This window comes from Lygodium microphyllum, chromosome 14, assembly GCF_053477565.2.
Source record: "Lygodium microphyllum isolate KBCC chromosome 14, Lygodium_microphyllum_v1.1.10, whole genome shotgun sequence".
NCBI classification, from domain to species: domain Eukaryota; kingdom Viridiplantae; phylum Streptophyta; class Polypodiopsida; order Schizaeales; family Lygodiaceae; genus Lygodium; species Lygodium microphyllum.
In genome coordinates, this window is record NC_141148.1 from 32376692 (window position 1) to 32402904 (window position 26213).

Below are 26213 nucleotides of genomic sequence, written 5' to 3' on the forward strand. Positions count from 1 at the left end.
TTGTAAGAAGAATGGGTGCTAAATGAGGCTTACCATAGATGATCTCAAAGGGTGCCTTACCAATACTAGAGTGCACCATGTTATTATATGCAAACTCTACTAAAGGCAAATACTTTTTCCATTCTCTTTGATTATCAGAGACATAGGATTTCAAAAGGTCCAAAATAGTAGAATTAGCACTTTAACTCTACCCATCCGTTTGAGGATGACAAGAGGATGAAAACTTTAATTGAGTCCCGAGGTTCTCAAAGAGAGCTTGTCAAAGGAGGCTGGTCATGCGGGGATCTCAATCACTTATAATGGACTTAGGCATGCTATGATGCTTGAAAATATGAGCAATGAATAGCTTAGCAATATGATCAATTTTGATTGTCTTTCGCATAGGTATAAAGTGAGCTTGCTTACTGAACCTATCAATGATAGTCCAGATTGCATCATTGCCTTCTTGTGTGCGAGGAAGCTCCATGATAAAGTCCATGGCTATAGTTTCCCAAGGCTCATTGGGAATAGGTAATGGCTTCAGTAGACCAGGTGGTTTATGCATGTCATACTTTACTTGTTGGCATATCTTGCACTCACGGGCATATATTTCAATGTCAGCTCTAAGAGTGGGCCAAAAGAAATATCTTTCCAATGCTTGAGTAGTGGGTAGAATACCCTATGTCCAACATATGGAGATGCATGTGCTTCATTCATTACCTTGTGTCGCTTGATGATGATACAAATAACCATCTTGAATCGAGTAAGGTGTAATCGACCTCTGCTGACCTGAGTTAAGCTGATCCCATATGGTTGAGAAGTCAGAATTAGTTGCATACATTTTGGGTAAATCCATGAACTTGTTATGGTAAACAGTTGTGATTGCATTCACTTGAGGTTGCCATGATAGAGCATCTGCTACCACATTCTTAGTTCGAGATGTGTGAAGGATTTGGAAGTGAAACATAGATAAGAAATTTGCCCAACGCATATGTTTCTCTAAGAGCTTCTTCTAAGTGAGGAAGTATCTTAGAATTTGGTGATTTGTTTTAATAACAAAATCTGCAACAAGTAAATAATGTTTCCATACTTAAAGAGCATGTACCACCGCCATAAGCTTTTTCTCATATACTGGAACATGTAGGTCATGGTCCTTGAGGTGTCAGCTCTCAAATGCTACTGCATGATGCTCTTAGTTAAGCAAAGCTCCAATGCAATCCCCAAAAACATTGCAGTGAACTTCAAAAGGTTTTTGAAGATCCAGAACTATGAGAACTGGTTCTTGAGTCACAATAAACTTAATTCTTTCAAAGGCTTGTAGTTGCCTTGATCCCCCAGGGGGTTCACTATAGATGTTGTATGGTATCGTGTGAGTGTAAGGGAGGGGGGTTTTTGGAAGGGGACACTTAAGTGTATACATTAGAGGTAGACCCTATTCAAAGAGGAGAGAGAGACAGGGAAAACACCATATCCATGAGCCTTCAGGCTCTCAAGCTCATTCCTTCATGTTCCACACACTGAACTGAAAAGCACACACTTTTACAAAGATAAGGTGACCTAGTGTAAATGTAGACTAGACAGACTAACTCTAGTCAGGTCACTAACTGACTACTAACCCGACTTATTTAATGTAGTCACATGTAGACAGCTGTACACACTAGCTGTCATATATGTCGGTCATAGATAAAGACACACTGACGGTGAGCTTGATTTCTAACACTCCCCCTCAAGCTCAAAAACAAAACTCAAATCATCTGCATCACTCCAAGTAGCTGTCTAAAGTGAATGAACTTATCTTTACCAAGTGATTTGGTAAAGATGTCTGCTACCTGGTCTTCAGTCTTCACATGCTCCAAGTCAATCTGATCTGCTAAAACCATTTCCCTGATGAAATGGTAGTGAACCTCAATGTGTTTTGATCTTGCATGATAAACAGGATTGCTTGCTAACATAACACTGCTCAAATTGTCACAGTACAGCTTGACTTTGCTGTCCAAGTGTACTCCCAAGTCATTCAGCAACTTTTGTAACCACTTAGCTACACAGGCCGCTAAGGCCGCACCACGATACTTTGCTTCCGTACTAGACAATGCAACTGTAGGCTGTTTCTTACTCTGCCAACTGATCATGCTACTACCCAATCCAAATGCATAGCTGCTGGTTGACCTCCTGTCATACGTGCAACCAGCCCAGTTAGCATCAGTGTACCCCATCAAGTCAAGGGGTTTCCCATATGCATAAAACAACCCATGATCTGTGGTACTCTTTACATATCTCAGAATTCTCCTTATTGCATCCAAGTGTGGTTTGCGAGGCTTCTGCATGAACTGACTGATCAGCCCCACAGCATAACTCAAGTCAGGTCTAGTGATCGTGAGATAGATCAAGCTGCCTACCATCTGTCTGTACATAGTAACATTCTCAATCTCTATCCCAACATCAATCTGCAGCTTGACATTCTGCTCCAAAGGCGTATCCATAGGCTTGCAATCAGCCATACCATATTTCTGTAACATGTCATGAGCATACTGCTTCTGTAGCAACCATATGCCTTGAGGTGTAGAGATAACCTCAATCCCCAAAAAATATTTCAGCTCTCCAAGATCCTTGACCTTAAACTCAGCCTGTAAACATGTCTTTATTTCTGCAATCCCATTTTCATCATCTCCTGTAATGATTAAGTCATCAACATAGGCAACTAGGAAAACATAGCCACTATCTGTCTTCTTCACAAACAGACTATGATCAGCATCTCCCAATCGGAAACCATGTTGCTGTAAATAACTGCTGATGCGAGCATTCCATGCTCTGGGTGCCTATTTCAGCCCATATAATGCCTTTTTCAGCCGACATACATGTGCTGGAAATTCTAGATGTACATAGCCTTCAGGCTGTTCCATGTAAACCTCTTTCTGTAATTCTCCATTGAGAAATGCATTCTTTACATCCATCTGCCATAGTTTCCAGCCTCTAGCTGCTGCCAAAGCAATCACAGTTCTAACTGTAGCCATCTTTGCTACAGGGCTGAAAGTCTCCTCATAATCAAGACCATACTGTTGTGCATACCCTTTTGCAACCAGCCTGGCCTTATATCTTTCCAATGATCCATCTGATTTACATTTTACCTTATACACCCACTTGCATCCAATAGGTGTTTTGCCCTCAGGCAACTGTACCAAATCCCATGTACCATTTTCAGCCAAAGCTGAATATTCCTCATCCATAGCAGCATGCCAATTCTCATCTGCAACTGCCTCATCAAACTTACTTGGTTCTCTAAAACCTGTTACTTTCGTCATATAAGCAGGTCATCTGACCCTCTCTGATCTCCTGAGCTGTGGCTCACTATGAGCTTGCCTCTCATGAGGCGGCACATAACGGCTATGCCTAGCACCTGGCGTCATAACAGACGGAATCCCCAATTCACTGTCTAAGCTGTCACTGCTAGATGAATCATAACTTGTAGTGAGTGGACCTGTTACATCTTCAAAAACCTTTTCTTTTTCCTTATCTGTTCTTCCCCTCACTGAAATATCCGTGTCAGTGGATGCAGTAGTGCGACTTCGTAATCGTCTTGTCCAAGGACTCACTGTAGATGATACATCACCTGTCTGACCACTCATGGAAGTACTCTCTGTAGGAGTATTTTCAGCATGACTCATACTGGGTGAGCCATCAGTAGGCACTGCAACAGGATTCCCATACCAGGATGCTAACTCATCAAATACCACATCTCTGCTTATGAGTGTCTCATGCGTAGAAGGTACATAACACTTATAAGCTTTCCATTCCTGTGCATATCCTATAAACACACTTTTCACTGCCTTAGGATCCAATTTCTTCCTCTTCTCATCCGGTATATGCACATATGCAATGCTGCCAAATACCTTCAAGTGTGAAATATCAGGTTTATGACCATACAGCTGTTCATACGGAGTGACATGATGAATCCCTGCTGTAGGGGTTCGATTCAGCACATAGACAGCAGTCACCACTGCTTCAGCCCAATAACCATTTGGCAGACATTTTTCATTCACCATAGCTCTAGCTGACTCCATCAAAACCCTATTTTTCCTCTCTGCAACACCGTTTTGTTGCGGTGCATAACTGCATGTGAGTTGTCTTCTGATCCCATGTTTAGCAAGATACCTGTCAAAGTAGTTTGAGACATATTCACCTCCTCCATCTGATCTCAAGCATGATATGTAACAGCCCAATTCATTTTCAGCATGTTTCTTGAAGTCTTTGAATGCATCAAATACATCATCCTTATGCTTCAAAATATAAAGCCAAGTGTACCTGCTGAAATCATCAATAAATGGGACATAATACTGTGCACCGCCAAAAGAAGCATTATGTGAAGGACCCCAGACATCAGAGTGCATCAACTGTAAAGGCCTAGTGCTGTTTTTTACATGTCTCATGAAAGGAAACCGTGCCTGCTTCCCAAACTGACATGCAGGGCAAAATCATTATACTTGAATTTAGGTAATCCAAGTACTACTTCTTTCTGCTGCATAGATTTCACTTTTGTACATTGACATGCCCAATCCGCTTGTGCCAAATCTCTACATCCCGAATGGCACTCTCATCATGAGCAAACATGGCTGCCTTGAGTCCCGGAATGGTCGCATCCAATGTAAACATCCTGCCATCCCTTTTGCCCTTGGCAATTAACTTGCAGCCATTTCCATACTCCTCAATGAAACACCCATCTTTGTTGAACCTCACTTGCAAATTCTGTTCTGCCATTTGACCCACAGACAACAGATTCTTGGTTATGGTCGGTACATGTAATACATCATGCAATCCTTTCTTCTTGCCATCACGCATCATAAGAGGAACAATCCCTTTATGCTTTATGTCATGTTGGGTGTCATCCCCAGTACATACATGACCATGTGTACCTACAACCATCTCATCAAACCACTCTCCATGCGGTGTCATGTGGTTCGACGCTCCAGAGTCAATGTACCATCTGTCATCTCTATCATGTCTCGATGCATTTTTAGATACATGCTGCATGGCAAAGAGTCTATCAACTGGCTCATCATGAGAACCACTGGAAGATGCATAGTGCCCATGCTATCTGCCCTTTGCCTTCATATCTCCCTGCTTTTTGTAACAATCCTTTGCAATATGCCCATACCGGCCACAATAATGGCAGTCCTTGTCCCTGTTGGACTGATCAGATGACTTGCCATGAACCAGATCCACCACCTCTACCTCGGGGTGATCTCCCCCTACCTCTAAACCCACCAGATCCACGCTGGCCTTGTGTATTTGCACCATGCCAATTACTCTGCTGCTGCTGCTGTCCATAAGCATTACAAGTGTCACCACGACCTCGAAATGAACCATGACCTCTAGATCCTCTGCCACGCTGGCTAGAGTATAACACAGTGTCTCTACTCTGAGATGCAATGGAACCTGTATTCAAACCAAGTTTGACTTCCTCATGCAGCAACAAGGCAACTAGCTCTTCCCAGCTAGGGGGCTCTTCTCTGACAGAAATGGAAGTGTCAAAAGCTTTGTACTCTTTGCCTAAGCCATTCAAAGCAACATCAATCATATCATCTTCTGATACACTTGAGCCAATAGTAGCAAGTTGATCAGCTATGGTCTTAATCTCCGTGGTATACGCCTGGATGCTCTTGCCATTCCTAGACATGTTGTTGAACTACTGTTTCAACTGGATTTTCCTTGCATGTGTCATGGTTCCATAATTTTTCATCAGTATGTCCCAAGCATCCTTCGGAGTCTCACATCCAGTGATTTGAATTACCATAGCATCAGATATACATAAAGAAAACCAATGCAGCACCTTGCATGCTCTTTCATTCCATAGCCTGTAGGCTCTTTTCTGTTCATTTGTTGGATTGTGTGTAGGCAACTCAGGAGCAACTTCATCTCCTGTACATAGATCCCAATAACCTCTGCCAACCAGAAAGTTTTTCATTCTGAATTTCCATAATGCAAAGTTCTTGTTATCCAACTTCTCTCCAACTATCTGAGTGATATTGTCAGTCCCATGTGCATTAGCCATGATGCAATAGACTATCTATCAAGTGCCTGACTCCCTGCAGACCAATAAGTATAACTGACCAAGTTCAGTCCGTAACAGTTTATGACAGTTTTCTGCACTAAATTGCAGAAAAAAACAGGGTATTTCAGCCCACTGATATCCCAAAAAAACCCACAAACAAGTTGTCTCAACTGTTGATATAATTGTCAATACATAAGCTATGTGTTTGCTTCAGCTTAAGCTTCTGTAACCTCACTGCCAGGGTATATACATGCAGTCTAAAAACTGTAAACTGTGAGTAACCAGCAGTAATTTCAAGTCCAAAACTGAGTGGTAATCATGTCATACATATTCCAAAATCTCCTAGGTAGCTGCTAGTACATTTGGCAGTCAAGACATAAGCATAGAGGCACAGAACAGTGCATAACTAGCACATACAAGTGTCAAAAAATTTAGTTGCAGGTTGCAATCAACCAAATTCAGCATACCAAGCTCCAAGCAGCTCCAAAATGTCTTTCGACCATGTCATGCATTTACTTTGTAGTGTCAAGTTCAATACATGAGCATCTGAGTAGGCATAGACAACCTGTCTTCATTGACCAATGGCATAAACTTCATGAGCTATTTGTAATTAACCAAGACAGTGTAACTGCATTTACTTTAGCTTTAGAATTCAGTTTTCAATGATGCTCATTGCTTGCTTCAATCCTCCATACATTCAGCATGTATAGGTCAGTTCATACAGATGATGGAACTCCCAAGATGACCTGTATTGCTTCAGTAATACACAATGCTTGTCATGGACTGTGTATGACAGTTTTCAGCCTGTCAATGATTTTCAAATCTGAGTATTCTGAGCAAGAAATCTCAGCTCCAAGACATTTGATCCAATGTATACCTGCTTTGACACATTCTTGTGCTCCAAGGATGCCTTCTGAGTGTAGTACAAGGCTCCTGTATGTCAGTAATGACTGAATGCATGTTGTCCATTCATGTTTACAGTAGTTCAGAATTGATTACAAGTCTGTGTCTGTTACTCCAGCTCATAACAGAGCTCCACACAAGCATTTACTTCTTGTACACTTCAGATACCTTCAATAGTGAGCATACATGCTCTATGAGTCTTGTCCAGGTGCCCCACTGAAGATTGACAGGTTGCAGTCCACCCAGATCAACAAGCGCAGATCACGCAGAATTCCAGGCCTTGTTGTCAGCTGGTCCTCCTCATCATGAGGCTCAATGACCACTTGCAGATGCTCAAGGATGCCCACCAAGGCTCCCAGAAAGGCCTCAACCACTGTGATAAAGCATGGAGTCCAAGATGAGCAAATGCATACCTTGACAGAGTAATGGCAGCCTGTTCTTGTTTTCAAAAGACCTTGTTCTTCAGCTTCTTCAAGTCTTCTTGACTCCCTCCTGCTCCAGAGAGCTCAACCTGGCAATGCTCTGATACCATGTTCAAAGAGGAGAGAGAGACAGGGAAAACACCATATCCATGAGCCTTTAGGCTCTCAAGCTCATTCCTTCATGTTCCACACACTGAACTGAAAAGCACAGATACTTACAAAGATAAGGTGACCTAGTGTAAATGTAGACTAGACAGACTAACTCTAGTCAGGTCACTAACTGACTACTAACCCAACGTATTTAATGCAGTCACATGTAGACAGTTGTACACACTAGCTGTCATATATGTCGGTCATAGATAAAGACACACTGACAGTGAGCTTGATTTCTAACAGACCCCTCTTAATTTCCTATATTGAACTTAAATTTAAGGAGGGGATAGAGGGAAAAAATAAGGGGGGGATGCATTTGATTACCTCTCTCCATAGATTGGTTTCTCCATGTCATACAAGAGACCTTGACAAGTAAGGTTAAAACCCTAAACCCTCACATAGTAGGGTTATTGAATTAATCATAGTGTGGGGGGGGGGGGGGGGGGAGTTGGCACTCTCCCATGGTTTTGGTAGAGAGATTCAACTCCCCTAGAGCTTGGTGTCCGCTTGGTGTAGTCACTTTAAGTATAAAGGGATTCGATTCCCCTACTCTCTCTCCTCATGTGGTAAGGAGTCACAGGCACTCAAAAACATTGTGACACATACTTCGATGGTATCCAAGTGCCACTACATAAATCATTTTGTGATATGACCATTTTGATACTTTTACTTGCTTAGGATAATTTCAACTTTTAAAAAGAAAGTTAGTATATGTTCTAATGAAGACTTACATTTAAGAAAGGGGATACATATAAAGTTATACATGTATATATCTTACAAGCTTAAATAGGGGGACATATTAGTCTTACAAGCTTCATAAATAGGGGTTTTTTTAGAAGTCCTTGCATGCAGGTGACATGCCTTATTTACTATGAATGAACCCCCATGTGCTTGATCCACAAAAAAAAGGCATTTGCTTCTTGGTAAGGTCATGTAGAGGAGATGCAACATACACAAAACCTCGTATGGACCCCCTATAGTATGAACATAGACCCAAGAAACTTCTAACTTCATGTACAGAAGTAGGTGAGGTCATTCAACAATGGCTCGAATCTTCTTAGGATCCATTCTCACCAAATTGTGAGAAACAATATGGCCCAAGTAATGAATTTTTGAAAGGAAAATTTCACTCTTCTTAGCATTGACATGTAGTCTACGCTTGCAAAGCTCTTGAAAAACAATAGATAGATGTTTTCTATGCTTTTCTTCAGACCATAAAAATATTAGAATGTCATCAAAGAAGACACTTGTAAACTTTGAGTGAGGTCTGAAAATTCTCTCCATCATTCGATTGAATGTGGCGGATACATTACTCAAACCAAATGGCATGACTAAAAACTCGTATAGTCCAAATGTTGTACAAAGAGCTGTCTTATGAACATCTTCAAGTGCTATCCATATTTGGTGATAGCGCTTGGACTTTTCTGAGAAATTACCATCAGAAAAAGCAACTTCAAATTTCCTAACAAAGGCTAACGCCTTAGTAGGATCTCTCTTACCGGAGTAAGAGTCAAAATTTATGTCCTTATCCCTAGACTTGAAAGTCTGTCTTCTTAAGCTTGCTCCTCTTATGGTCCCTCTTTGTCCGTTTGTGGATTGCACGATACTTAGAACCAAGAGAGTAGGAACTAGAAGATGAGGAGGAGGAGGAGGAAGAGGAGGAACTTGAGTAATTAGGGGAGTAGCTGGTTTTGCTGAGGGAGATGACTCCCTCCTTATCCACCTCACTCGAGGTGAGGTCTTTTTACTCTTCTTGACCCGAAAGTCCTTCTTTCTTCTAGGAAGCTTCTCAGCAATTGGATGCTTTGCACCTTCAGCTATCAATCAACTAATGTACTTCCGAAATTTGCGACAAGCTACAATACTCTGTCAATTAAGCCTGTAATTGCTTACTTATAAGCACTTCATCAATTGCCACCTTTACCTTTTTCTTGCAAGGATTTCCTTTACTTTGAGAAAAGCAAAGAAACCTGCTCTGATATCACTGTTATAAGATTTGAGATACACGCTCAACTTTCTTATATACTTAAAAGATATACGGTGAATATTATGCTGGTGCAGAGAGAGAACAGATGACAGAAAAGAAAGATGGAGAGAGAGAGAGAGAGAGAGATTGACAACACACTATGGACTCGAAGATGGGCTAGTCCCCCCTTCTGGAGTTATATTATTGACAAGGAGCAAGCTCCTCTGTTACACATAAACTAATTCTTACTTGTAGATCTTGGGAACAAGATCACAGTTCCTTGCACGGTATAAAATTGGCTAACACTTACACAACTTGAAAGTTGGCACATTTTGATCCTTCTTGAGTCTCTCCTTCTCTCCTACACAATATATGTAGGGATCTCCTCTTGGAGCTTGATTTCAACAGAGCTTCTGCAGCACTTGCACATTCTCTCCTACGCAATATGTGTAGGGGTCTCCTCTTGGAACTTGATTTTAGCAGAGCTTCCACAGCACTTGCACCTTCTCTTCTCCTCTTGGATGTATGAAAAGTGATATTTCATTCACCTCTTCCACACCCGAGGAGAGCCTCCTCTTTTATAGGCCTCAAGAGCTTCTCTTCTTGGAGAGAGACTTGAGTGCCAAGATTGGAAAGGTTGATCTTCATGCAAGATGTGGTTGTTCTAGGACCTACTTTGCAACACCAACTTTGAAATATCTCTTTGTGCGTTATTGGGATGGAAAAACGTCCAACACAAGAGTTGTAGATATCGCCATTTTCGATAACCTGCGCGGGCTATTTTTAGAGATCATATTTCTATCGCGAGATATTTTAAAAATGGATTCACCATCTCTATTTTAAGAAATGTAGCTTTTCAAACTCGACTCTTAACTTATGGTCCATGCAACCACCTTGAGCCATAGATAAGGAGGGTTCATTAGATTGCCTTGGACCTCAACCTTAAGATTGACTTCCCACAAAAGCTTGTGTTATCTTAGACCTTAGAAAGAGAAAATCACTTCTCTCCTCACTTCCAGAGGATCATATCTCTTGTCTTTCTTAGTGAGAGAATTACCTCTCTCGTTTTTCTTAGTGAAAGAATTACTTCTCTTCTTAATTAATTAAGAGAGAAAAGACCTTAAACCTTGACTTGTAAGGGAGAGGATGACCTCAAATGAATGCAATGCTCATTACACATAAGTAAACGTTCCCAAGTGTCCTCGGATGCACACATAAGTACATATACACAATGCTAATGCACTTCCTCTTCTTAGAACTCAATCCATCTTCATTTATGTGTAACTCCTTGGTTCTTATGTACACTCTTACACTTGGCAAATACTTCCCCCTTCATAACTTGTATTGCATGTACCAGATATCCCCGTCACAATGCTTTGATCACCCCATTAAGTGATGCACTAGGAATACTTGTCTCTAAATGGTCTCATGGCCATGCTAGATCATCATCAATACTTAAGAAAAGTGAGTCATTAATGTATTGATATAAATTTACTAAATAGAGAATAGAAAAGTGAGTCATTAGTTTATTGATATAAATTTACTAAATAGAGAATGCGTAATAAGTAATTAATTTAGTGACAAATTACATAATGAAGTCATGTGAAGCCAAAGCACTGAAGCGGGATGATGGCAATAAGGTGGCCCTATTTGTGTACGAGAACATCATCACCCGTTTTGACAATCTCCTAGAGCTAGTAAGTGATAGAGGTACTTACTTTCTCAACAAGATTATGGAGGAGTTGACAAAGTTGTATACACCATCACAAGTCTAGACGATACTATCCCATGGCCAATAGCCAAGTCGAAGTTACCAATCATATCCTTTGCTCGATCATAACAATGACAATTAGTGCACATTGGCGTGATTGGGATGATTGACTTACAGAGGCCCTCTAGGCATACAAAACCTCACATCAAGTTGCTACTACAAGACATACCCCTTTCCAATTGGTGTACATCATAGAAGTAATTTTCTTTGTAAAGCTGAAACTACCTTCTCTGCAAGTGGCTATCCACAACAATGCCTAGGCGATGATGAGTCACTACAACACCATCTTCTACACTTGGAATGTTTAGACAAAATTTGTCGGATGGCCTTGCAATGTACGGAAGCCACATAGCCTCGCGGAAGGCCTACCATTATAGTTTCACTAAGCATAAGGAGTTTAAGGAAGTTGACTTAGTCCTCGCCTATGACTCGAGATTTGGCAAGTTCCTAGGAAAACTACAACATTGGATGGGCCCCTATAAGGTACTTGCTATCAATACTAACAGCTTTTTCCAAGTGCAAGCTATGGACGCCTCTGACCCCTGCCCTAATGAAAGTGTGATGTGGCGAGCCTTGGTACCTCCTGTGGTGGATGACTTTGACTCCCTAGCACCATGTGTTGGACAACGATCTATATCAACCAACTAATAGACCAACTGTTTCTAATCCTACCTCTTGCATTTATTTATGTGTATGTCATGTCTTAAGTGTGGGGACGTAAGGGTATGGGCCATGGTCAAGTGTTAGGTCCATGTGGATTAGTCCATGTGATATGTTCATGTTTTAAGTATGGGGACACATCCCTACACGCCTTGGTTGCATACATTCATGAACACCCTGTTAATTGATCCTTATACAATCTCCTATTTTCTTTATGCCTTGTTAAGGTCCCTTCTTCCCCCACCTAGCCTATTTTACCCCGTTCCCACGACCTTGTCTCGCCCTTTTGGTTGTTTTCTCATTTGGCTTTTGTCCTCCATGTGAATGCATATTACGTTTACTGAAATTGTCATCTACCCCTCCAGCCTTATTTTTCCTTTTGAACTAGCCACTTTTCCTTTTTACAACCCTTGGTTCCGAGCAACAGCTCATGAGTTATTAATTTTTAAAGCATTTTACGTGAATCTGACGTGTTTCCATACAAACGTATCTTTTTCACATTAGAACTGTAGTTTGATGTGATAGCCCTTATCTTTTCCCTTTATTGGATACTCTTCCTTCAGACAACATGTATTTTTGATACACAGATTGGTCGATATTTATTTTTGTGTTTGGATAGCCTTGAGCTATTAGTCCCCTCGCATATTTTTCTTTTTTTTCTTGCTCTCCTTCCGACCTACGGATTTTTTGTTATTAAATTTTAATTGTGTTTCTTTACACTTTTTTGCACTTTTTTCCATATGAATGCATCTTTCTTCCACCGAAATTGCGTTCTGATTGGATTGCCCTATCGATCATCATTCCTCAGACAATTTTCCTTTTTGTTCCCCTTGTTTTGACTTATAAATTGTTCGAAATTAATTTTTGTTCATATTTTGTTATTTATTGTTTTTCCATGTGAACCATTCCATTTGTCATTGAAACCATGTTTTGACTTGATCGCCTTTCCAACTTGTCCACCCAAACATTTTTTCTTCTTAACGTGGTTCAATTGGACTTTTCTCTTTTTTGTTATTCATTTTCAATTGCGGTTTCAAGTTTTATTTTTCTATTTTTTCCATGTGAATGGGTTTTCTTCTCATTAGAATTGTGTTTGGACATGACAGGCCTCTTCGATACCCCATTATGAACATTTTTTCTTCTTTTTGCATTTTGTTCCAAGACTGATGGATTTTTCATAATCCATTTTTCTGTGCTTTTTTGTGGCTAATTTTTCATATTTTTCCATGTGAATCCCCCTATTTGGTATCGAATGCGAAGGACGTGTTGTCCTACCATCCCTCTAGTCGCCCTCCACCTAGTTTTGCTTTCTTTTGCATGTTCATTTAATGCTCAAATCCCTTCAAATTAATTTTTTCGTCCAATTTTCGCTCCCTTGTCGCCCACGTGTCATGTGAACGATTGGTTTTTGCCTCGTAATGCATGTTGGGCATTTGACGTGTCGTGTTCGACCATCTCAACTTTTCTCCCACTTGATCCTGTCACTTCAAATTTTTTTATCCTTGCCCTGCGTTCATGCACACGACAAAAGGACATGTTTTTCCTAATTTTAAAACAATTACCAATTAAATTAAAAAATAATAATACTTAATAATTTCCCCCTTCCCCAATGGTCCCACCTCTTTCTCTCTCTCCCACCCTCCCCCTCCCTACGGTTCTTGCCTCCCTCCTTTCTCTACCTCCCCCCACCCTCCCCCCTCTCCTCTTTCTCTCTCCTCCTCCTTCTCTCTCTTCTCCTCTTCTTCTTGCTCCTCTCCTGCCTCCTTTTTCTTTCTTCTCCTCCTCTCCTTCTTTTTCTTTCTCCCCTCCTACATCCTTCTCCTTCTCGCTCTCCTTCTCCCTCTCTTCCTCCTTCCCTTTCTCCTTCGTCCCACTGGCCTCGTGCCATTAGCGATGTCGCCTCTCTTCCCTATGGGTGGTTGCGTTGACGTGCCGTCCTAGTTGCGCCGCCAATGCTACTGTGCTTTGCCGCCTCTCGACCTCGTTGACACCATCGCCGACACTACCACCTCTCGCACTTGTTGACGCTATCGCCGACATCACCTAGGTCATCGTGCCCCGCCGCTTCTCACACTCGCTAACACTATCGCCAACACTGCCTAGGTCACGCCTCCTCCTTGTCGCCTATATTGGCCCCTCCCCACTCGTCACCTACCCTCCCACCCCTTCCCCCTACCCCCCTTTCCCTCGGCTACCCAATCCCTTACCCCCTCCCACCTTTGTCCACCTCCTCCCATTCCCCATTTTCCTCCCACACTATGCAACTTCCACCCCCCTTCAACGTAATAACATGTGACCTTCCCCCGCCTTCAAACCTGTGCATATAACAAAAAAGAAATCCTTCATCTTCCCACAAAATGATTTCCTCCCCCTGTTCATGCGTTCTATTCGTGCTTGCAATATTTGTGTGTGGTTCGTGTGATCGTCTAAGTGGTCGTTCACACACGAGGACGTGTGTGTGGTCTTGTGCATGCGATGGTGGAATTGTTGATGTTCACACTAGTCCACCAACCTCAAGTACATGCATTATCATAATTTTAAATTATGAAAAACACTAAAAATATTTAAAAATCATAAAAATTCAATTTAGATGAGAAAAAGTACAAAAAATCGTCAAAAAACTTAAAAGTTCTTTTTAAAAAATTATCATGTATATTAACTAAAAATATAAATTAAAAAATATTAAAATAAGATTTTTTATAAAAATCTAAAAAATTATTAAAAAAGCATAAAATTCAAAAAATACTTAAACATTTACTTAAAATTTTAGAAAAATCTAGTAAATTCCCACAATCAATAGTCAACCTCTATCTTATTGATTGAATAATATATTTATATTTTAAAAAACCAAATCTAACACATTCAAATAATATTTTTAAAAATTAAAAAAACCAAAATAGACCCAAAAAAATACACGTGGTGTTTTGGTAATTTTTCTTGTGTTGTAAATCTTTCAGCTAGCTGGAGTATATTTTGAATTCAATCGTGGTCGTGATCCTTCCTCATCCTATCTTTTGTTGTTTTTTTTTGGCGCATTCAGACCCACTTGCATTCACACCCCGTCGAGGTACCTCTTTCATTTTTTATTTTTTATTTTGCACCAAACATCACAACTAATTGCTAAAAGGAATCAAGAATGTAGACAGTAAATGGGCAATCACTTCATTAACAAAGTGCGTGCCTTGATTACTAACTAGCTCAATTGGGTAGCCAAATCACGAGATCACCTACTCCCAAAGGAACTTATCCGTGGTCCTAGTGTCATTCTTCCTCGTGGGAGCTCGAGTTTTAGCTCATTTTGTGAGATAATCCATCACTATAATGATGTACCTTGCTTGTGAGTAGTACTCCGCTATAGGGTGATTGGCCCAGTGAAGTTGATTCCCCACTTTTCAAAGGGTTGTCACGCTATTACTAGAGTCAACTCCATCTTTCCTTATGGATTAGTACTTTGGTCCTTTGACATTCATCACAATGCTTCACGAACTTAGCAGCATTCCAAAATAGGGTGGGCCACCACAAATGTTTCTAATAGGCTGCCTCATACAACGGGTCATTGCATAGTTGTGATGATGCCTTCTATTTAGATACTTGTGTTTTCTTCTGAACCAGGCTCTAGCACTATAGTAGAAGAAAGAGCTCAAGGTCACACAACGATTGGGACAATAAACTCATGGCAGCACTATGGATAGAATAGCCTACAAGATGGTCGTAGGGCAAGGCCATAGGGCAAACACCATTCAAGCTTACCTACATGACCGAAGCAATCCTGCTCATGGAGTTTTTCCTTTCAAGCTTGAGAGTGTAGTGCAAGAAAGATGGGATGGACATGAGGCATGGACGAAACACCTGGTAGAGCTAGAGTGCCTTTCTGAGACTCGAATCCTAGCTACCCATGTGCTAATATGCGAAAAGGCAAGATGCAAGCTGGTTTGACAAACACGTCAAACAACGTGACTTTGAGCAAGGCGACCTAGTGCTACTATGCTCTGTAAAGGGCCATAAGAAGAAGATGAAGTTCAAAGGATTGGGGTCTTTTAGGATCTGCAACATCAGTCAAACTAGAAATGTAGAGCTCGAGACCCTAGAAGGAGAGGGCATAGGCTTCTTTAATGGTAGTCACCTCAAGAAGTGTTACCTTCCAATGCATCTATTGCATGAGCCTCCAATACTAAAACCCCTTGTAAATGTAACAGTAGCCACCCATCACTGAGATAAAGGACGAGGATGAGGAAATGGTAGAACCTGCCTACCTATGCATATCAATTTTGACTGCCCAGAAGATACACGCCTTTGATGCACTTATTAATGAGGGAGCTGACTTTAATATCCTTACACATGATCATTAGACCCTCATTGGTTAGCCCCAACTATAGCCTACTAATGCTAAACTCAACCCATTTGGGAGACAGTCCTACTCACTACTAAGAAAGTGCAAAATAGAAATATCTATTGAGACTGAGAGCCTACCTATGATCTTCTATGTGATGCCTAACACTAAGGCCACTGGTAAGGAATCACTGCTAGGACACGCATTCAAAAAACAACCACACTACAATGTCAATTATGACTTGCAATGCATTCACCTCACCACTGGCAATGTTCAGATAGTGACGGCTTTCAGCAAGGGTAGTATGGCTCCATTGCAGCCTATAATGCCATTGGTAGAGGAACCAAGTGCAAAGCCTAAGGAGGGAGGTTGGGACTTGTCCCACCCTACCGAAAAAAAATGGCTGCAACCCAATGGAGCTGCATCTAAGACCACTAAGCAATAGTTCAAGTGCCCAAATGGCTACCATAGCCACCTAGAAGCCACAAACCACACACACTCATAACCACGGAACCTCACGCCCTAGGCCTAGGAGTCAAAGCTAGCTCTATTGAACGCAGACGAACAATCAACTCGTGATGGATGCCCAAAGACCTATTCCGCACTCAAGGCTACTACCAAGGCAACAACTAGATTTGGTTGCCCAAGACTATGAGCGACATGCATGCCCCTCAATCCAGGCCCTCTAGCCCATCTCCACAAAACGGTAAGCCAACTAGGAATGAAATCAAATGACTCCAAAAGCACCAAATCTGTAGAACCTCAACGCATCTATCGACCAAAACCAAAACCAACTGCCCCTAGACCAACTCAACCTGACACTCCCAGTATCCCAACTACTCTTCCCAATGAGCAGAAGGCAACACATCATCTAAGCTGCAAGACCAATCCATCGCACAAGTGGTCGTATGCTTTTCATCTTCAATGGGAACAAGAGGGTTGCCAAATTATGACCAATATAGAGCAGAGATGGGTAATCAAAACCTCTAATTACGACTACCTATGTAGCCCCTACCTCTTTCAAAGTACTAGCTATTGGTCGCAATCGACTGTTAGAAGACCACATCATGGCCCACCCCTATTTTAATCGAATCTTGATCGAGGAGGAATTGCATATTGCTAGTAGGATGAACTCGGGTGACTTCCTCACTGATTTTTGACCTACACTACACACGTAGGCAAGCGTTAGACCTCATGACATGGACCGTCATGCCCACTTGGAGTATAACCCAAACTTCTACGGTTGGCTCATGATGAAGTCACAGTATGCATGTGCTTCATGCACTTAACCCTTTGTCTTGCAATCCTAGGAAGGATTTCATCACTCCTGAGGGGGTAGGGGGTAAGGTGGAAAGGAAGACATGACTTGAACCTTAAACTAAACTTTAAAAAGCAAAGAAGCCTTATAAAAGTCAACTTGTACTTAAGGATTCATGGAATTCTGGGTTGGACTATGTGGACTACCTGAAGCAAAAGTTTTGTTTGAGCACTTCATCTTTCCATAGCATATATTCATAACCCCCTCATCTTTTCGCAAAAAGTCATTTTAAGTAAACTAATAGTAAGTTGTTGCATCATGAGAGCTCCCATTCATGGAAGAATAACATGGCAAATACGGGCTAACAATGAAAACAAGGGCTTTTGATTAGCTTAGTTTTAGAAGCATCCAGAACTTAGAAAGTGTGGTGATGAAAGAGCAAGTGGTAAAACAAATTGTTGAGACCAAGGTAATCTTACCAAATACATGGACAAGGTTGGTCAAGCCATCGACTACAGCAAGGGCATGGATTTCCTGCAAAGTTTCAATGCGAATAGGAACCACAGCACTCTAGCAGTAAGACAAGGAGGAGAGACTTGCAGAGTAGAAGTGGAGTTGAGCTCTGAAATAGTGGAAAGAGCTCTAGGGTTGGTGAGTCGTTGCCCTCAGCCGCGGCCCAAGAGAGATGTTTACATTATGCTAGGGATGGACAAGGCCCAAGTGTACATGAATGATGGAGTTAGCCTAGCCTACATCCTCGACCCCGACATCAAATTGCAAGCAAAGACCATCCACACTCTATTCTCGAGTCAAAGGTATAATGCCTTGATGAGTAGGATTGAAGTGCCACTGGATGAAATCAATTAGAATGGTTACGTGCACAAGACCATGGAAACTTTAGCGAAAGTGCTAGCCACATGAGCCAAAGCAGCAGGTGGGGAGTCTTCAGCTTCCATAGTAGAGATGGCAAGGAAAAAGCCAATAGACCTAAGGCCTCCAATATAGGTTTTGGAGGTGTGCTCACATTGCCATCATCCAAGAGGCCGTTGGGGAATCGGAAAGACATGAAGTGGTAGAAGAAACCCCTGAGTGCTCACCCGCCCACAGATCATCCATGCAATCAACCAAAAATAAGGAAGCTCCACCCCAAGTCTAGCAGTAACAAGAGGCCTTGAGCGAGAGAACCATTAGTGGAGAAGGGAAGGAGGGCTCAGTCCCATTGAGCCAAGGCGCAAAAACAAAACTCAAGTTGAACACCCCAAGAAAGAGGAAGAAAACCATGGCAAAAGGGGACAAGGAAGTAGAAGTCGCACAGAAGGAATTGAGAGAATTAGAAGATGAATGGAGAAAGAAGCAGGAAGAGGAAGAGGAGCGAACAAGAAGGGTGGAGGAGTCAAGAAGGAAGAGGAACGAAGAAGGAAGAAAATGGAAAACAAGAAAAGGCTGAAAAGAGAAGAAGATGATCAAATGGACCTAGCCTTACAATTGTTGGTAGAGCAAGCCTCCCAACCCAAACAACTCACAAGGAGAAGCCCAAGTGATGAGCCAAGCTCTAGCACTGCAACAAAAGAAAGAGCTTAAGGGCCCATTGTGCCAGGTAAGGGAAAGGCCCCCATGAGCCCACCACCATTGGCCCTAATTGCCACTCCATTCACCACCCAAGAGACCTCAGAAGAGGGAGTGGAATAAAGCAACATGGTGGTGTGAGTGCAATACCTACTAAAATTGCTAATGCAGCTCGACCCAGTGCCCAGTGGGTGGCAGAGCCCTAATAATAAGGACAAAAAGACCTATTATTGTGGTGGACATAGAATCTAGAAAGGACCCAAAGAAGTCCAAGTTCGAAGCATCCACAACGTCTATGCCATTGGCCATACTGGCAATGACCAACTACGATGAGTATGTGTAGGAGCTCCTAGTCCAACTTGAAAAGATGAAGGAAGACAGGAAGGCCGCCATGGCAAAATTGGAGGTGGAAAAGGACGTGTTCGTTGCCTACCAACTAGAGAAGAAAAAGCAAATAACCATCTATCAGAGGCAGGTGAATGACCTAACGAAGGAATTAGAAGCAAGGAAGAAAATGGAGGCAGAGAAGGAAGAAGAAAGTGCAAAAGAGCTACAAGTGGAAAAGATAGAGGGAAAAATGGGGCTAGGAAAGGACTTCTCAAGCCTCATACAGAGGCAAAAGGATATGGAGGAGCAATTCGAACAATCAAAAAACCCAGGAGAGGAGCTCAATAAGGAGCTAAAGAGGGTAAAGATACAAGACCATGCAGAGTTCGAGAAGGAGAGGAGGCAAAAGGAACAAATACTGAAGGAACAGCAAGAGATTAGGGCCCAAAGTGGAGAATGGACTCATCATGACCCTCCAAGAGCAAGAACGGCTAAAAGAAGAGCAGAATCACCACAAACATGACAAGGAAAAGATATTGTCAATATGGAAGGAACAAGAAGAGGTGGTGATGACACTATCACAAGAGCTACGGGCTTAGTCAAGGAAAGATGGAGGAGAAGGCTGAGGCCTGGGAAGCATCAGGGGAGATTTGAGGTTTGGAAAATGCCTTGTAAGCGATCCTAGAGAGAGAAATTTTTTTAGAAAATAAAATTATTTTTTATATTTTTAAAAACTTTTATATTTTGGTAAATAAATATATAAACATTTATTAATAAGTCATTGTTGCGACATTCTCATAGTCACATCAAACCTAGAAATCTAGGCCGTCATAAAGGTGACAAAGATTGTCATAATGAAGATCTTGCTCATCTTTATATTCAGTTGAATAGTGAGTATGAACCAATAAGGAAGAGAACAAAACCCATTACTATTACAAAGTCTACGAAACATATACTTAGGTTTGAAGGAAAGAAGAATCTTGATCTTTGGGTTAGATGGCAAGCCATATCCTATAGATCCTAGCAAAAATAGCACTCTGCCTTTCTATAATAGCTCTTCATTGTAAGGTTCATTGGTGATGGTTATAATGGGTTTCTAGGTTATACACTTAACTTGGTTGCAGAATAGGATGTCCTCAATTTGGAGAACCATCTTTTATCAAAACATTACAAAGAGTTACTATAGAAGCTAGAGGGCTATCAACAAAGGGTTCATTCATTGGAGAAATGCATCAAATCTTATCAGCGAAAGCAAACTATTTTAGGCCTTTGAAATTGACAAAAGGCTCTTACAAATATTGAGAGTCTCGGACGAGAAGGAGGTGGTTGTAGTATAGAGCACTTTCATCATATCATTGCAATCACTCAATATCATTTAGTGTTCAATCGAAACACAACATCTGGTGGCTAGGAATATTTGAAGTAGATAGAGATGATTTTGATATATTGTATTGGATTTTTCATTGAACACCAATACCTGATGTTATTAAGAGACAACAAGTAGGAGAAGAGCTATTTATTGAAGGATTTAGAAACTATAAGATTGAGTGCACATAACTGGTGACTTAAAGACACTTAAATGTATGTACAATGTATCAAAGGGAGCCAACTCTAGATCTCCTTGCCTATATTGCATGTCCCTATCCATAGAGTTGAACTCAAGCAATTGAAATATAGCTCCCTCTATGCACAACAAGGATCCACAGTTTAAGCCAGTCCTAGATATTCCTTTAGTGAATGCCTATATGTGTACACTTCGTGCACTTTGTAGGATAATTAAAAAAACTTGTGCATCTTTATATAGGATTTGCATGGAAGCTGAAGCTATTATCAGCTAAAGCAGATGTTATAACAAAGATTAAAAAAGTCTTATCTGCAATTGGTTTGCATGGTAGTAATGTTGTTATTGAACCAGATCTTCAAAAGTCTAAGGATGGCAATTGTGTCCCCAAAAAGTCATCTATTGGTGGAGTGAAGACTATAAGGTTCCTAGGCTTTCATGGGAGACTTGGTAAGATAAACTTTGGGAATGGTGGCTCAACTATTAGATACAATCAGTGGAAGTCCCTACATAATGTAGTTAAGGATCATGCTGATAATGGACAAGCTCGTAATAGAGAAGCCAATGTTTGGGAAACACAGTAGTTTTTTATTGTGATAAAAGTCAATGTAATGATGATGATCTCAAAGACTTCAAAAACCAATTGAACCTTTTTAAAAAGGCAATGACATCAACACTTCACTCACTATATGGTAAGAAGTTTGCATATGTATGTCTCTTTATTGTCTGACTCATATAATGTTTTCTAATTGAATTTTTTTATTTTAGGAACTCTTGTTTCCTATAGCCTAGAAGGAGCTTCAATTTCTTGGCATCTCCTATATGGAAGAGCAAATGTTGGGACACATTCAAGGGGACCTATTTCAATCTCTGCACTCAATTCTATCTCCTTTTCTTCCACTTTTGTAATGTTCTTACTTTTAAATAAAGCAACGTCAAATCCCTACACTAATTGGTTCTGAATATCCTCCTGAAATATTTTCCCCTTCTCCTTAAAATGAAAAAGAAGATGCTAAAAATTAGCTTTTACCTTTAAAAAGTGGAGCCATAAAAGCGCTATCATGCCAAAAATGTAAGTGATACATGGCACAAGTTCTGAGGTAAAAACGGTCTACGCGTCGCACGTGTGAAGTTAACTACACATTACAACAACCACACATGTAAACAAACATCCTTTTAAACCCAATTTCTAGACCATGAATGAGTTTTTTCAAAGACTGTCAGAGAGAGAACTAGGGAGAGAGAAAGAGGAGAGAGAAGACTGCAGAAGAGAGAGAAAGACTACAAGAAGAGAGAGAAGAAGAGTGACAAGGAGAGAGAAAGACTAGATTTAGAGAGAGAAAGACAGGAAAGAAGGGGAAGCCATAGAAGCTGTGAGCAAGAAGGGAGAGAAAGTCTGTAATTGTATGTGAAAAATTATATCTTCTCTCCTTTTATACCAATGCCAGTGTGACATGGCATAATATCAATGTTATTAACACTAATTTGTTATTCCTAGCTTCTTACAATCTATCCCTTCCCAAAAGTTTTTGTCCTCAAAAACAAACCTAGAAACAACTAGAAAGAAGATGGATAGAACAGAGTACTACTCTGTTTTACAGCTTTACAAATGGAAAATGAATGAAAGATGACCACTACATGAGCTAAATTTGAAGAACAGAAGTAAGCCCCAGCTATATACATGATTTGAAATACTTCAGAAGCAAATCGAGCCATAAAGTCTTCAACAAATAATCCCAGTGAGTAAACAGTCCCTGCTGGACCAAATCTGCCATAACTTTTGATAGAAGTGTCCAAATGGGATGTACCGTATATCAAAACGAAGCTCTTGAAGACTACTTTAAGCCCATATAGATAGCTTAATTCTGAAAATTAGGTACGATAAAAATTATTCTAAAACAGCATGCTGTCCTGAACCAGTCTACATCATTACTAGCTCCATAAGCAATAGGCTTCAGCCACACCAATGTTTCCCTCAAGTATGGATACTCATCCAATATAGAATCAGGTCTCCAAGAAGCCTCTTCAGATGGCAAAGCTCTCCATTTGATCAAAAATTCCACAATAAAACGTGGTCGAAGCTTCTTTTCACACTGACCTATAACAGCCTCTGGGATGTACTGAACAAGACCATCTTTATCAATGGGTGGCAGCTCATCAACTATATCCACTGGATCACCATAATAGGGCTTGAGCTGACTAACATGGAAGATGTTATGAATCTTTGTAGAAGAGGGAAGCTCTAGTTTGTATGCCAAATCTCCAATTCGCTTGAGGATCCTGTAAGGGCCATAAAACCTGTGGGCAAGCTTATTACTAGATCCATCTTTCAACGTAGAGTACTTGGACTTAGGCACCTTCAACAAAACCAGCTCTCCTTCTTGGAACTCTACAGGCCTCCTCTTCTCATCAGCATACATCTGTTGAGATATCGAGCTCCACTCGTGATATGCCAGGGTGACTGTTGTGCATTTATGTCACCGACGTGTCAGTTGCAGATGCGGTTGGTACACCGCCCATGAATAATAGCTAGACGACAGCTATCCTTATCTACTCTAGTTCGTGGCTCAGTTAGTATGCCACCTTAGTTAGTTGTCTTTGGTTTGAGACCCATATATAGGGTTCTTCTATTTCTTTATATGAGAGTTCTTTTGGCTTACACAAAACTAAGAAGAGGAAAACAGTTTTCAGCCTCCACCTTTGTGTGTATTCCCCCATTGTGCAAGCAAGAAAGCTACAAGTGAGACTCCTTCCTTCTCTCCCACAATCTTGACATGGTATCAGAGCCTTGTTCGTGGTAAGGAGCTCAAGAAAGCAAGCCAAGATCGCGGTGTTCTGGTAAGAGGAGCAGTGTTGCTTTCATTTTCTATTTTGGGAGCAGATCTCTGCAGGTAGCACAGCCGGAAAGTGCAGGAGTGCATTGTCTCAGGTTGAGACGCCCTTCGCGGTGAAGCAAAAGGGTAGTATATGCTGCGGGATTGGGCTTTAGCCCTTGGCGACCTTGTTTTTTTTATTTGAGGCCATTTCGGGGCCTGTTTTGGAGGCGGAAGTTTTCTGCACGCACTCAGGAAAAGACCCTATTTTATGCTGTGCGACCACTATTCTACAGGTCGGTGAAAAGTTACTGTAGAAATTGCATCGTATACCTCTGCGAAGAGACATTGGGAGTTTCAGAATCGTCCTTGGTTCCTGTTTATGCAAAATCGTCACTAGGAAGTGACTGTGTGGTCAAATACCACTTTCGCAAGTTTTGCAAATTTGCCCTTGTGAGGGTGAAGCTGTGTTTTTTGCAGTGACAGAATTTTTTGCAGTATTCTGTAATGGCGTCCAATTCTCTTTCACAGATTGTCACTGAAAAGCTTGACAAGAACAACTTCCAAGCATGGAAGTTTAGAATGACGAATTTCCTTATGGGAAAAGGATATTGGGAATTTGTTGCAGGAAATGAAGAAGAACCAGTTCTTCCTGATGTTCCCAATCAACAGCAAATGCAGGCATTCAAAGCATGGCATGAGAGAGCCAGGAAAGTTATGTACTGGCTGTCTATCAGTATTTCAGACTCTATGATTGTGCATATTCAGGATGCAAGTACGCCAAAGGAGGCATGGGATACTCTATCAAAGATGTATAGCACAAATACACAAGCCAGGAAAATGCAGCTCAAGCAAGAGTTGCACAATGTGCAAAGAGAAAGTATGAGCATCAATGACTACCACATGAAGGTGAAGAAGATTGCAGATGCACTTGCTTCCATTGGGTCGCCAGTGGAAGATGATGATTTAGTTTCTGTGACCTTGAATGGTCTAGGAAAGGATTATGCACAGTTTCGGACATCCATTTCAGTTCGTGAAAGATTTCCTGATTTTGAGGAGTTGATTGCTCTTCTAATTTCTGAGGAGCAGAGAAATGGTGGTGCACCTTCTTCAGGAGGAACTTCAAAAGAAGCTGTCTTCTACTCAAATGCTGGAAGAGGTAGAGGCAGAGGTAGAGGAGGCCGATTTGGAGGCCGTGGTAGAAATCAGAATATGCAGCAAACTCAAGAAAACCAGTCCTATGGAGGAGGACGTGGTAACTCTAGAGGCAGGGGGAGCCAAAGAGGTCGTGGTGGATGGCAAAGAGGCCAAAATGCAAACAGTAATGTTGAATGCTACTATTGTGGTAAAATGGGTCATATGGCTAAAGACTGCTATAAAAAGCAGAATGACATCATGAATGGAAAACTGCAACAAGGGAATTATGCATCTTCTAGTAGACAGGGTGATGACAGAAATGAGCATTTGTTTATGGTGCAGCACATGAATAATTCTATGACAAATGCAGAAGAAAGCAACGATGTCTGGTATGTTGACTCAGGTGCATCAAACCACATGACAGGTCATGCAGAATGGATGGAGGATGCAAGGAAAATGGAAAAACCAGGATTTGTGGAGACTGGTGATGATACTGCACATCCTATTGTGCAGATTGGAAAAATTCCTTTGTCTATGCAGGATGGGAAAAAGAAATACCTGTCGGATGTATTTCATGTCCCGAATATCACCAAGAATCTGGTTTCTGTTGGTCAAATGGTTGAGCAGGGCTTGCAGGTCAGATTTAATCCTCATGGATGCTTTGTTGAGGATATGAAAAATAAAGGTCGCTTGATAGCAAAAGGAAAGAAGAAGGGCAGAATGTTTACATTGGATGCAGACATGCCTGAATTGAGTGCAGCAATGTTTGCACATGGGACCGGTGTAGTTGCAGATATTGATATCTGGCATAAACGCATTGGTCATGTTAATGTACAGCGACTTGGCCCAAAATATTGTTGCAGGATTGCCTAGATTCAAGGTTGCAGAAATGCATAAGGTATGTGAAGCCTGTCAGCATCTCTTGGAGGCTGTCATTATTTTGTCACTTTTATTGATGACTATAGCAGAAAAGTTTGGGTGTATTTTATGAAAAAGAAAAGTGAAGTTTTTGGGCATTTCAAAACTCTTAAAGCTATGGTTGAAAAAGAAACAGGCCTGCAAATAAAATGCCTAAGGTCAGATGGAGGGGGAGAGTACCTCTCAAATGAGTTTGCAAGGTTCTTGCAGGAGCATGGCATAAAGCAGCAATATTCATGCAGTCATACCCCACAGCAAAATGGAATTGCAGAAAGAAAAAACAGACATATTGGAGAGGTGTCTCGTGCCATGCTCAATGAAAAAGACCTGCCAGATTTTTATTGGGCTGAAGCAGTTGCTACAGCAGTCTATATAATGAACAGGACTTCCACTGCAGCAATAC